The 14,125-nt window shown below is 44.6% G+C and overlaps 1 long non-coding RNA gene across 1 annotated transcript; it reads right to left on the bottom strand.

Moving 5' to 3' along the window:
- Window positions 1–8,050: 8,050 nt before the first annotated feature.
- LOC130357824 (uncharacterized) lies at window positions 8,051–13,119 on the bottom strand. The gene is made up of 3 exons (XR_008889287.1): window positions 12,962–13,119; window positions 9,757–9,886; window positions 8,051–8,223 (listed from the first exon to the last, which is right to left on the bottom strand). It is a non-coding gene; the product is annotated as an uncharacterized LOC130357824 (long non-coding RNA).
- Between the last annotated feature and the right edge of the window lie 1,006 nt (window positions 13,120–14,125).

Genomic DNA, 14,125 nt, shown 5'->3' with positions numbered 1-14,125 from the left:
CCATTGCTGGGGTTCCGTAACATTAGAAACAGTCCCTGAAGACACAACAGTTATCTTCCTACCGTATGCCTTGCGGTTTCCAGCGATGGACGGGGGAGTGGGCTCCACATTACTGCGGAGCCTGCTGGATCTTCTGACCCCGTCCTTGGAATCGGCCGTAACTCTCTCACTCCCACCCCCCGCCGGCCTAGTACGGGAGGTGGAAGGCCGTGGGTCCATAGCAGGAGGCTCTTCCCAGGAGTCTGCCACCCTCCTGGGGAAAAGGTTGCTGGAAAAAACTCCTTCTCTCCTCTCTCTCTGGACAACTCTGGAAGTGAGACACACCCAACAGCTGCTGTGTTCCACAGGAAGTGCTCTGTGCTGACACCTCTGTCCATGTCAGGAACTGTCCTGTAAAGGAGATGCTTGCTATGGGGATTTACTTCATCTCTTGACAGTTCTTGACACGGACAGAGGTGGCAGCAGAGAGCACTGTGGTCAGACTGGAAAGAATTACACAACTTTCTCTGTAGTATACAGCAGCTGATAAGTACTGGAAGGCTTAGGCTTTTTAAACCAAAGTAATTTCCAAATCTAGGAACTTGTAGCTAAAAATGTCCAGCACAAACACAATACACAGGACATACAAAGTGATACGTTTCAGTGGATAACCTCCACCTTAGTCATAATTTACAAATCTGTTGAACTTTCTGGCACCTGTTGATTTGAAAACATTTGTTTTCCACTAGAGTACCCCTTTAAGGAATAGCAACTCTGTAGAATTTAAAATAATGCATTAAATATCTGCTATATTTGGGATATAGATACATTTATAGAGATAGAGAGAGAGAGAGAGAGAGAGAGAGATTATATCATAATATAATATTATATAATAAAATAAATGTATCATATATAATGTTGCACAAAAAAGAATCACTGGGACCGAATGTTCATTACACCATACCAGTGTTTTCCAAACAGTGTGTCTCCAGCTGATGCAAAAATGACAGTCATGTCGGGAGTTTTAGTTGTGCAAGAGCTGGAGACTCACTGAAAGACACTTCACTATACACATATATTAATGTCTTCTGGATTAGTAGGTCTTGTGGATTATTAAGGTTGTGTGTATTAGTATGGAATATGTGTGTGTGTGTATATAGATATATATATATATATATATATCCACTCGACTGTATCACATACATTTCTATGTCATATTTAACTGACCTGTATTTTTAATGCTGTGGTTGTCTCCTTCCTTCCTACTTGCACTCTTCGGTCATTGCCATTACTTACATATCTGCTAGTCGTATATATAGGACCCTCCATCAGTCAAGGAGTGGTCCGGTCATCAGATTTGGAATTGGTAGATTTATGTTGCAGGGTAAACACATACTAACTATCTCTGTTTTTCAGAGAAAGCGGCTTATTATTAAACTGTAATAAATCTACAGACTGTATAGATACTAATGGTTTACAAGACACTAGTCATTACGGGCATGGAACACAATGTTATCAGCAGCAGACCAGCGGCTGTGGAGGCAGTGTGGCATGATTGAGGTGACCATTTTGAAAACCAAATAATAGCAACCAAATAAAGCACACTGTGCCCATGGTTGTGTAGCCTCATTTAGCCATTTAATCGCTTTGAATATTAAATTTTAGCATGCCTCTTGTGCCCCAGCATCTGCCTTTAGGGGAGAACCATATACATGTTGGATTATCTAATGGCTAATGTAAGGGGTTCTCCATTTTGGAGAATCTCTACCTTTTTAAGGTCCCTTTTCTTTAACTGCTGACTGGCTGCTGAAAGTAATGTAGAAAGCTTCTGCTAAGACATAATCTCAGGCAAACAGCCGGGACCAGTCAAGGCCCTAATGATTTGATGACTAGGACCTCCGTAGGGTGATCAGAGAGTCCTGATCAGCTAATGTCGACACTGACGTGATTACCAATGTTCTGCATTAGCGGTAAATCCTGGCTGCTGACGGCCTAAAGAGATACCCGGAAAATTCCCGACAAGTCACTGAATCAATCTGTCAGGATCTGTGTGCACGGCAGCTGCAGCATCACACACAGGTCCTGAGACTCCTGACAGGCTGACACAGTGAATGGAGGTCTGGAGGCTACAGAAGCTGTACTTGGAGCTGTACAGACAGGCCACTCACCTTGGCCTCTACTCTCTGCCTTCTCACTGATCCTGGCTCCTCCTCCTGTCTACAGTCACTGCAGCTGCTTGGGGGAAGATCTTCTATACTGGGTGAGAGGAGAGGGGACCTAATGCTATTACTGTGTCAGGGAGGGGGGTTGAGGTCCTGTTATGTGGAGTGTGTGTGGGGGGGAGACCTGTTATGTGGGGGGCTGGAGAGGGGAGACCTGTGATGTGGGGGGCTGTAGAGGGGAGACCTGTGATGTGGGGGGAGGGCTGGAGAGGGGAGACCTGTGATGTGGGGAGCTGTAGAGGGGAGACCTGTGATGTGGAGGGCTGTAGAGGGAGACCTGTGGTGTGGGGTGCTGGAGAGGGGAGACCTGTGATGTGGGGGGCTGAAGAGGGGAAACCTGTGATGTGGAGGGCTGGAGAGGGGAGACCTGTGATGTGGGGAGACCTGTGATGTGGGGGGGGGGGCTGTAGAGGGGAGACCTGTGATTTGGGGAGCTGTAGAGGCGAGGACTGTGATGATGGGGGGCTGGAGAGGGGAGACCTGTGATGAGGGGGGGCTGTAGAGGGGAGATCTGTGATATGGGGGGGGGGGGGAATGTAGAGGGGAGACCTGTGATGTGGGGAGCTGTAGAGGGGGAGACCTGTGATGTTGGGGGGCTGGAAAGGAAAGACCTGTGATGTGGGGGGTTGTAGAGGGAAGACCTGTGATGTGGGGGCTGGAGAGGGGAGACCTGTGATGTGGGGGGCTGGAGAGGGGAGACCTGTGATGTGGGGGGCTGGAGAGGGAATACATGTGATGTGGGGGGCTGGAGAGGGGAGACCTGTGATGAGGGGGGCTGGAGAGGGGAGCCTGTGGTGTGGGGGGCTGCTGAGGGGAGACCTATGATGTGGGGGGCTGGAGAGGGGAGACCTGTGATGTGGGGGGCTGGAGACGGGAGACCTGTGATGTGGGAGGGCTGTAGAGTGGAGACCTGTGATGTGGGGGGCTGTAGAGGGGAGACCTATGATGAGGGGGTCTGGAGAGGGGAGACCTGTGATGTGGTGAGCTGTAGAGGGGAGACCTGTGATGTGGGGGGCTGGAGAGGGGAGACCTGTGATGTGGCGAGCTGTAGAGGCGAGACCTGTGATGTGGAGAGCTGTAGAGGCGAGACCTGTGATGAGGGGGGCTGGAGAGGGAAGACCTGTGATGTGGGGGGCTGTAGAGAGAAGACCTGTGATGTGGGGGGCTGGAGAGGGGAGACCTGTGATGAGGGGGGGCTGTAGAGGGGAGATCTGTGATATGGGGGGGGAATGTAGAGGGGAGACCTGTGATGTGGGGAGCTGTAGAGGCGAGGACTGTGATGTTGGGGGGGCTGGAGAGGGGAGACCTGTGATGTGGGGGGGGCTGTAGAGGCCAGACCTGTGATGTGGGGGGCTGTAGAGGGGAGACCTGTGGTGTGGGGGGCTGGAGAGGGGAGACCTGTGATGTGGGGGGCTGGAGAGGGGAGACCTGTGATGTGGGGGGGCTGGAGAGGGGAGACCTGTGATGTGAAGGGGCTGTAGAGGGGAGACCTGTGATGTGGGGGGCTGGAGAGGGGAGACCTGTGATGTGGGGGGGGGGCTGGAGAGGGGAGACCTGTGATGTGGGGAGCTTTAGAGGCGAGACCTGTGATGAGGGGGGCTGGAGAGGGAAGACCTGTGATATGGGGGGCTGTAGAGGGGAGACCTGTGATGTGGGGGGCTGTGGAAGGGAAGACCTGTGATGTGGGGGCTGTAGAGGGGAGACCTGTGATGTGGGGGGGGGGGGGCTGTAGAGGGGAGACCTGTGATGTGGGGAGCTGTAGAGGAGAGACCTGTGATGTGGGGGGCTGTAGAGGGGAGACCTGCGATGAGGGGGGCTGGAGTGGGGGAGACCTGTGATGAGGGGGGCTGGAGTGGGGGAGACCTGTGATGTGGGAGCTGTAGAGGGGAGACCTGTGATGTGGGGAGCTGTAGAGGGAGTGTAGAGAGAGGGGGGGAGAGAGAGAGAGAGAGAGGGGGGGGAGAGAGAGAGAGGGGGGAGAGAGAGAGAGAGAGAGGGAGAGAGAGAGAGAGAGAGAAGGAGAAGAAAAAAAAAAACAACACCCTGCAACATTGTAGGACTACCCCAGCATTCCAGCATTGTAGGCTGGAATATGCTTTGGCCCAGAGGCCTAGCGTGGGGGGTGCAGGGGGGCCGGCCGCACCAGGCGCAACATCTGGGGGGGCGCTCGCACTCGGAGCTCTCTGCCCCTGCCTGGCTCACACTCTCTCTGCAGTGCTGGCTGTGCGAATCCGATCCGAGCCGCCGGGTCGCCGCCCACTGTGGAGGCAGTGGCGGATCCAGGGGGGAAGGGGCCCCCGAGATTGTTGCCCCTCTTCCTGAACTATCGCATGGTGGAGCGGGAGCGGTCGGCTGTCCCGCTCCACCACCCCTTTCTCACGCCCGTCACCTTGCTATCACACGCCGCGGCTGCTCCATTACTGCAGTCAGTGAGAGCCAATCACGGCAGGCCGGTGCGGTGACATCACATCATCGCGCCGGCGCACGGAGATCACGTCCCCGCGGCTCTCACTGACTGCAGAAATGGAGCAGCCACAGCGTGGGAGAAAGGTGATGGGCGTGAGAGAGGGGAGGGGGGAGCAAATTATAAGTGAGAGGGGCAAATTATGAGTAAGGGGCACATGTCACGGGGGGCATTATATGTGGGGGCACATGACAGGACCCCCCCCTGTCCTGTGCCCCTCAGATATAATACCCCATGTCCTGTGCCCCTCACATATAGTGCCCTAATGCCCCCCCTGACATGTGCCCTTCACATATAATGCCCCCTGTCCTGCCCTCTCAGGGGGCATTATATGTGAGGGGCACATGTCAGGGGGGCATTATATGTGAGGGGCACAGGCCATGGGGCATTATATGTGAGGGGCACAGGACATTATAAGTCAGGGTCACATGTCAGGGGGGCATTATATGTGGGAGCACATGAAAGGGGGGGCATTATATGTGAGGGGCACATGTCAGGGGGCAATATATGTGGGGGCACATGACAGGGTCCCCCTGTCATGTGCCCATATAATGCACATATAATGCCCCCCTGACATTTGCCGCTTACTTATAATACCCAAAGTCATGTGCCTTGGATCATCTCCAGGGTATGGTTCCATTTTGATGTTTAGTTTTTGTTCTTGATATTTTTTGTCGTTTACGATGGTTGTGAGACGACATATAATAGCATGGCCCATGCTAGGTTACTACATTTGTAGATTTGTATTCATAGACCTGCTGAAAATGTGGAGAATGTGTCATGGATGTTCGCACTCAATAGAGTGTTTGAAAATAAACTTGTATTTAGATGCATTTTACTTTAATTACATCAGTATTTTCATAACAAACAATACATGTGCTTAGGGGGTAAGGGTTTCTTTAACTAATCTAGGGGAAGAGACTCCAGTGCTAAAATCCACGGGTTAGGGGGCGCAAATTACTTGCCTTGCCTCGGGTGCTGACAACCCACACTACGCCACTGCTTTGGCCCCTGATTAAATGAGCAGCCGTGTAACATCACTTCACCTAATCCAGAAGCGCTGGACACCAGGAACTGAGTTTTATGATTCTGGTGGCAGCGCAAGAGCAAGGGAGAGAGGGTTTTCTTTTTTTCTTACTGTCTTCCCCAAGTGGGTTTTACATAACATTAATACCAAATTTCTGTCTTGCGTGTTGCGGCTTTGCCCTTTGACTTCAGGGCGCTCCCACAACAAAGTTCTCTTATGGAGGCCTGGCAAATCAAATGCCAGGCTTCACTGTCCCTTCCCGGCAGCTGTCACAATGACACAATGCTCTGGGGCTGGTATGATCATTTTTCCAGGGCTGGTTTTTAGCCCCAGTCCGGCCATTACTCCCTGGCTTCGAGGCAAGCACAGATCCTGAGCTTGCCTCATAGTCCTGTAAGGGACGCAGGGTGTAAATGTTGGCCCTGCATCCTTAAGGTGTTAAGATATAATATTAAGGGGGGCATATATCATTGTTTGTTATGGTAAGCAAGTTCATAATTTGTTATTGTTGCTTAAAGGGGTACTCCGGTGGAAAACTTTTTTTTTTTTTTTTTTATGAACTGGTGCCAGAAAGTTAAACAGATTTGTAAATTACTTCTATTAAAAAATCTTAATCCTTCCAGTATTTATTAGCTGCTGAATACTACAGAAGAAATTATTTTCTTTTTGGAACACAGTGCTCTCTGCTGACATCTCGAGCACAGTGCTCTCTGCTGACATCTCTGTCCATTTTAGGAACTGTCCAGAGCAGCATATGTTTGCTATCGGGATTTTCTCCTACTCTGGACAGTTCTTAAAATGGCAGAGGTGTCAGCAGAGAGCACTGTGGTCATGTTGTCAGCAGAGAGCTCAGTGTTCCAAAAAGAAAATAATTTAATCTGTAGTATTCAGCAGCTAATAAATATTGGAAGGATTAAGATTTTTTTAATAGAAGTAATTTACAAATCTGTTTAACTTTCTGGCACCAATTGATAAAAAAAAGTTTTCCAAGGGAGTACCCCTTTAAGTTTTGCTTATGTGCTACATATTTATCATACTAGCACAGGGGGTTGATAAATTTGGAGCAGATAAGCAAAACACATAGGTCTCTATCACATATAACTTACTAATGTAATGTCATCACAGATTGTACTGATTTCAGTATGTTTTTGAATGAAATAAGCCTTACAGGAAGTTGTGTAGTTCTTTAATTTTCAAAGTGGTATTGTCTCCAGCTCCCTGGCTCCCCCTTTCTCCCAAGACAATGCATCATCCTCTGCTGTCTCAAGAAGCTTGGCTGAATCTTGTCTCTGAAATCAGACTCTGCCTCCTAAGTGATGTCATCTACTATGACTAGCCCCTCCAGCCTACATATACTGTACATATAAATCTTTATTGGGACATTTAACAAGAATGAGGTATGTTTAAGCATGTCTTGCACTGAACAATGTCACAGGCAGAGGAGCAGATAGGCAATGAATAGCAGATTCTAGGCAGGTGATTGGTGGGGAGTCTACATATGGCACCCCATAATGAGTTAGCGCTCGCAATACACAGTGAATGGAGCCAGAAGCAGTTGGCTTCATTAACTGGCTAGTGGTGGGGCTGTGAAACTGTAACTTAGCTCCTGAGGATAAGCCATCAATGGTACTAGCCCCCCCCCCCCCCCCCCCCCAAAAAAAAAAAAAAAAAAACAACTTTAATACATCAAATAAAAAACTTAGTTCCATCAAGTTTTTGAATGAGAAAAACACTCTTAACACCATTTTGTATGTGTTTAGTCCATTAATTTACAGTGCCATAACTACATGCTATAAATGTACAAAGAAATCATTAAGACATAGTTTAAGCTTCAGATTAAAGTATATTCATGCTACAATTGTACCTGATTTCAGGAAAACTTAGCTAATTGTGTGTGTATTACAAGATTATTACAGACCATAATTGTGTTACAAGACAGAGTTTTTAACTGTGCTGTTTATTATAGACATTGTTTACATTTTTTCAACATTGTAGTCCAGTGTTCCACAACCAGTGGCTTTTCCCCTTTTTGGGATGTCCACACCTATTGTATCTGCTGCTGCGCATGTATGGGAAGTAAATGTACATTCTGGTGCGCGAAGTACCGCCGCACCAGGACGTACTTTATGTTTGTGGTCGTTAAGGGGTTAAAGTAGGGTTATATGGGCCAGAATGATTGTCCAGCTGGTGTACTAAGTATTCACTAATACTTAGTGAATAAGATGACCTGTTAAAGTGACTTATCGCCTACAAAAGTTTTTTTGGACCAGAATTAATAACCAAAATATGCGCCAGTTATGCAGTTTTATTAAGCTAATACACACACATATATAAATATATATATATAAATATATATATATATATATATGTATGTCTATATAATTTTAAAGCAAGAGTGGATTTAGCAAAGATATCACATATATATAAATAATAGATGAAATACGTAGATCTCCGATGCTGCATGCTCCAGAACTTTTATTCTTATTCAGGACTCCTGACATTTCTTGGGTGTGAAAACCCGGCAACAGCAACTTAATAAGGAAGAGAAAATATTTGTAATAAAAATTCATGTTCACTTTTAAATATTTGAAAATATAAAAGATTATATAAGGCAATCAGGTGCTTTTACTTCTATCTAGTTCCATTATGCCTTGTTTGTTACTACAGTATTGTTCAGCATAATACAAATGGGCAACAGCACATATTACAGAATATTATATTAGCTGATTCCATTTCTTTTATAGTAGAGGGGAAGAAAACATAGAATATTTTAAAGGGAACCTGTCTCATTGAAAATGCAGCCCAGTCTGCAGGCATCATGTCATAGAACCGGAGGAGCTCAGCAGATTGACATATAGTTTTTTGGGAAAACTTACAGGGTAACTTGACATTCTGTGCTCATTCTGGGCTAAGTAGTCAAGTGGGCGGTCCTACCCAGTGATTGACAACTCTCTATATGCATGCTTATACACAGATAACTGTAAATCCCTAAGAAGAAACTCCCACGTGGCTACTTAGCCCAATTAACAGATGTTTACATGAATAAATATCCTTTTCCACAAAACTATATATATATCTCAGTCTGCTCAGCTCCTCCTGCTCTATTACATGGTGAATGCAGATTTTACATCATTTTACATCTGTTTTAGTTTAAAGGGGTTATACAGCAGCTGGAAGAGGGTTTCAAAAGTATGTCTATTGTTTGGGTATAACAAAATATACCTGTACTTACCTTCAGTGATCGTCTTTCTGTGCTGCAGCATGATTGTCGGGTCTAGGAAGCACCCGGGCGCAGTGTGTCAGTGACTCGCTGTCCAAGGTGGCACATTTTTGTGTCCAGCTATTCGCTGAAAAGCAGTATGACACACTGGGCCAGGGTGCTTCCCTGGCCCGACACTTCACGCTGCATCTCGGGAAGACGAAAGGTGCTGGATAAACCCTTTCCGGCCCTAATACAACTTACCCCCTAGCCAAAGGATAGGGGATAAGATGTCTGATCGCATGGGTCCCGATGATGTCACAATACTCCGATACTTCACACTTGGAGCCTCCAATGCTGCGGAGAGCTCCCAGAGGTGGGTGTGGAATGACAGATTGTGGGGACCAGCAGCGGGACCCCCCCAATCAGACATCTTATCCCCTAACCTTTGGATAAGGGATAAGATGTATTAGGGCCGGAGTACCCCTTTAAATAGGTTTTCTGACAAAACACATTAGTCACAAATCCTTGTGATAATCTCTAATACAGCTGTCTACAGTTGGGTGACTTGACTCCAGTCATGTTCTAAGGCTTCTTATAGGAGTCAAACACTGACTTAAAGGGAAAGCAACTGTCCAAATGACAAACTTCACACCTTTCATCATAGGATAAGTCATCAATGTGTGATTGGAGGGTGTTCAACCCCAAGTACACCTATTGATCAACAGAATTAAGTTTTTTTTTTTATTGTTTCTTTAGTCACAGAAGCTAACCTTATGTGTGTCATGGTTTGAAATATTTTATGTATTTTTATGTATAAATACGGTCCCTAAACACAAGAGCATTCAGAAGTTTTAGCACTTACCAGCTCATGAATAGCATACTAGTAAAGAGGGCCAACAGCAAAGCAAAGAGAATGGGCAGGATGGTGGTAATGACAATCATGGTAGCGCTGCGATTCTTTACTGAGGTATCAATTGAACGAAAATCTCTAGCTGCAAAAGACAAATGGTCACTATTAGAAGCACTGTATAAACTGACATATAAATACACATTAATACCCCTCTGGGGTTAGCTGTGGAGGACAAAATAGAAGCTATGCATAAGTTTACATTTTTGATTAGGTCTACTTGGTTTACTTTACATTTTTCCAGATACCTTTACTGTCCAGACCTGCAAATCCTTTCTACAGATGTCAGATATAACGTAATAGAGGTGAGATGGGGAAACCCCAATCCTTGAAGTATCACACATAGCTATGATATATTTTTATAGTTTGGACATTTATGCACGCGGCAATACCAATTATGTTTATTTATTTTTTTTACACAGTTTTTTTTAAATGGGAAAAGGGGGGTGATTCAGACTTTAATTAGGAAAGGGGTTAAATCACATTTATTAACTCTTTTTTACACTTATTTTTTTTGCAATATTATAGCATAGCATTGATCAGTGTTATCTGCGGTGATTGCTCAAGCCCCTGGATCTCAGGCTTGGAGCAATCAAACACCGACAGCCTCCTGCTGTTTGTTACGTCTGTGGTTGTTAAAGGGATTCTGCTGTCTCATTCACACTGCAGAATCTTGTAACCCTAGCCTATTATGCATATTTAACAGAGAAACAATGGGGGAGAAATAAATAAATTAAACGTTTCCAGACATGAAAACAGGTTGGAAAACCTACAAAATGGCTGTGAGTTTTGCTTCCAGTGAATTAATTAAAAGATTCCTCAATTAGGACCCTTTACATATATCAGTTGTCCGGCAGTGTTTCCCTCCAGTGTGCTCTGGACGGAAACTGATGCTAGAACTTATTTCTTTAATTTTAATGAGACATTTTACAATCATCCAGCATCTCAATTTTGACGCCGGATGGTTGGACACGCCGGATCGTCATCGTCAGGGGAATGCGTTCGCCCGTCCGTCATTCAGCAATAATGGATACCGGATATAACTGATGACAACTGATGCACGTTGTCATCAGTTGTAGCATCCGTTGCATTAAGATTGAGGCTGGGTTTACGCCGGAAACATGTGAACCTAGCCTTACAATTAGATTTTCCTAATGAACCTGACATAAATGAAAAGAGGCACGACTTAATGCATAAAAGCTTTATCCTAGGCATAAACAAACACAGTTCACCCAATTTATGGCACAAATTTTGAAAACTATTTGCTTTACACATTTACAGATTCATGCTGTTTCATTCATACACACACGTACCCTCCTTATCGGTGAATAGGCTGGTCCCTTCAGTCTCACTATCAATGAGGGTCTTGGCAGTTGAAGTCCCCACTAATGATACACCATCACTTTTAATGGTGTGAAAAGCTCCTAAACTAGCTCTATGAAATGCTCAGGTACATTTACCTATATGTAAGCTTTCAGGCTTTACAGAAAAGTGGTGTTGTCCGATTGCACATAGAAGGTTAGTTTGATGTCTGTGCTTATGGAGAGACAGATGATAGACACAAGATGTTAGGAACTAGTTAATAAAGGTTATTTACACTTTTTTTAAGTTGTGTTGCATTTTTGTATTCTTTTATTAGTTCCTTCGATGTAAAATGTCTAGGTATAAAAACAATTCTACTGAAAAAAAATGAAAAAAACACCTTTCTGATAAAGTCAATTTATTAATACTACAGATCACACAACCATAAAATAACAGCGTGATAAACATATGAGAGTGTGTAAATAAATTGTAGTGATAGTCAAAACAAAACAATAGTTAAATGACATTGAGAGGACATACATGCAGATACATACTTCAAGCTGGGTACCATTGTAGTAAAGATAACATCAATATTGGGTGATACCACCATCCAGATGGGGGTCCTATCTTTCCTTATCTGTCCCTTATCACCCTACCTGAGATAAGCAGGACTCTTGTCCTTGTGACAGAAGCCTGCACTGGAACCTACGGACTAGACCTAGGTTCTAGTGACTGTACACCGTGGTGTGCTCTATGGTGTGATAACCAAACTTAGAGCCAGTACTAGTCACAGCAGACAAGATAAGTATGTAGCAATGCAAAAAAGTAACTCCTACAATACTGGGATAAATCACCTGCAATGTATATATGTCAATCTAGCATCACACAGTGAGAGTGCAGTAACAACATAACTAAATACATTTTGGGTATAAATAGCCTTTCACAGGTGGGTTATAACAATCTCTGAGGGTGTCCCCCCCCCCCCCCCCCCCCCCCAACAGATCCATAAGAGCATCCATTTAAAGGATACATATCCAACGCGTTTCGCTGTTCTGTACACAGACCAGCCAGTTCCTCAGGGATTATTGGAAACTCAGGGGGTATAGTCACCCCTACAATATGATATCTACAATACAAAGATTGCACTGTCAGTGGCGGGAAGATAGGTCACAAAGGACGTCCTGGCCTATAGAGACCACTTGGTAAAGAAATGTCAGCCTTGTAGCCAAGATATTGTCCACTAGTGTACAGTATCCCCAGGGGGTATGTATATTTGGAATGATAGCGAATATTTTAATAGTCCGGCATTAATGCACCCAGATAGGTTGCATCATTCCAAATATATGTGTATACAGTCTCTGGAACCTAGGTCTAGTCAGGAGGTACCAGTGCAGGCTTCCGTCACAAGGACAAGAGTGATAAGGGACAGATAAGGAAAGCTAGGACCCCCTCTGGATGGTGATATCACCCAGTATTGATGTTAATTTTAATGAAGTATGCATCTGCATGTGTGTCCTCTCAATGTCATTTAACAATTGTTATGTTTTGACTATCACTACGATTTATTTACATACTCTTATATGTTTTTCATGCTGTTATTTTATGGTCGTGTGATCTGTAATATTAATAAATTGATTTTATTAGAAAGGTGTTATTTTCTTGATTTTACGTCATTGGGACACCTATCTATTCTCACTGGTCTTGTAACATTTATGTCCGTTACACCTATATGCACATTATAGAGATGGTCTGATTTATCTTGGTAAGAAATGACACCAGTATGCACTATAAGAAGAAGGCAGTGAGAACCTTTGGTTCTGGTACTCTTTGGGATCTTACTTTAACACATACTACTTACCAAAACATTGTCCCAGAGGAAGTACACCCTTTCATGCTAATAGCATTCCCTACTAACAGTGGCCTCTTTCAGTAGGATAATGCACCCTGTCACACTGCAAAAAATGTTCAGGAATGGCTTGAGGAACAAGAAAAAGAGGGAGATTTATCAAAACCTGTCCAGAGGAAAAGTTGCTGAGTTGCCCATAGTAACCAATCAGATGGCTTCTTTCATTTTTCAGAGGCCTTTTCAAAAATGAAAGAAGAGATCTGATTGGTTGCTATGGGCGACTCAGCAACATTTCCTCTGGACAGGTTTTGATAAATCTCTCCCAAAGATTTCAAGGTTGACCTGTCCTTCAAATTCCCCAGAGCATCTGTAGAATGTGCTAGGAAACAAGGAGGCGTCGGCTCACAACATGTATTGCTAATGGCTTTGTGCCAGAAACAACAAGAGGGTTTTATAGAGTCCACGCCTCAATGGGGTCAGGGCTGTTTTGATAGCATGAGGAGGATAAACACAATATTAGGAACATGTTTTTTTTTTCTCTCTGCTATGGCTGATGAACGTATATAACTTTAATAAAACTTCTCTGTACTCACGGTTTCGAAGTAAGATATTGGTTGATACTGTTGTTCTGCCTATTAATGTGCCATTACGATAAACTAATTGTATTACCCTATAGAAGATAAAAAAAATTATGAGGACAGGGTTAAAGTTCTAAGATGTGTTAGTACAACATATACACATAGGCCCAGATATAACTGAGAGAAAAAGTGGAGTGATTTTTCCACAGCGACCAATCACAGCTCAGCTAACAAGCTCTGGTAAAGTGAAAGCTGAGCTGTGATTGGTCGCTGTGGTAAGATTCCTCCACTTTTTCTCTCACACAGTTTCATAAATCTGGGCCATAGAGAATATAGTTACATAGTTACATAGTTAGTACGGTCTAAAAAAGACATACGTCCATCAAGTTCAACCAGGGAATTGAAGGGTAGGGGTGTGTCGCGATATTGGGGAAGGGATGGGATTTTATATTTCTTCATAAGCATTAATGTTATTTTGTTCCAGGAATGTATCTAATCCTGTTTTAAAGCTGTTAATTTTTCCTGCTGTGACCAGTTCCTGAGGTAGACTGTTCTATAAGTTCACAGTTCTAATAGTTAGAATGTTTGTGTCAAGATA

This window comes from Hyla sarda, chromosome 2 (assembly GCF_029499605.1).
Source record: "Hyla sarda isolate aHylSar1 chromosome 2, aHylSar1.hap1, whole genome shotgun sequence".
NCBI lineage: Eukaryota > Metazoa > Chordata > Amphibia > Anura > Hylidae > Hyla > Hyla sarda.
This window is presented reverse-complemented; position numbering and strand designations above follow the sequence as displayed.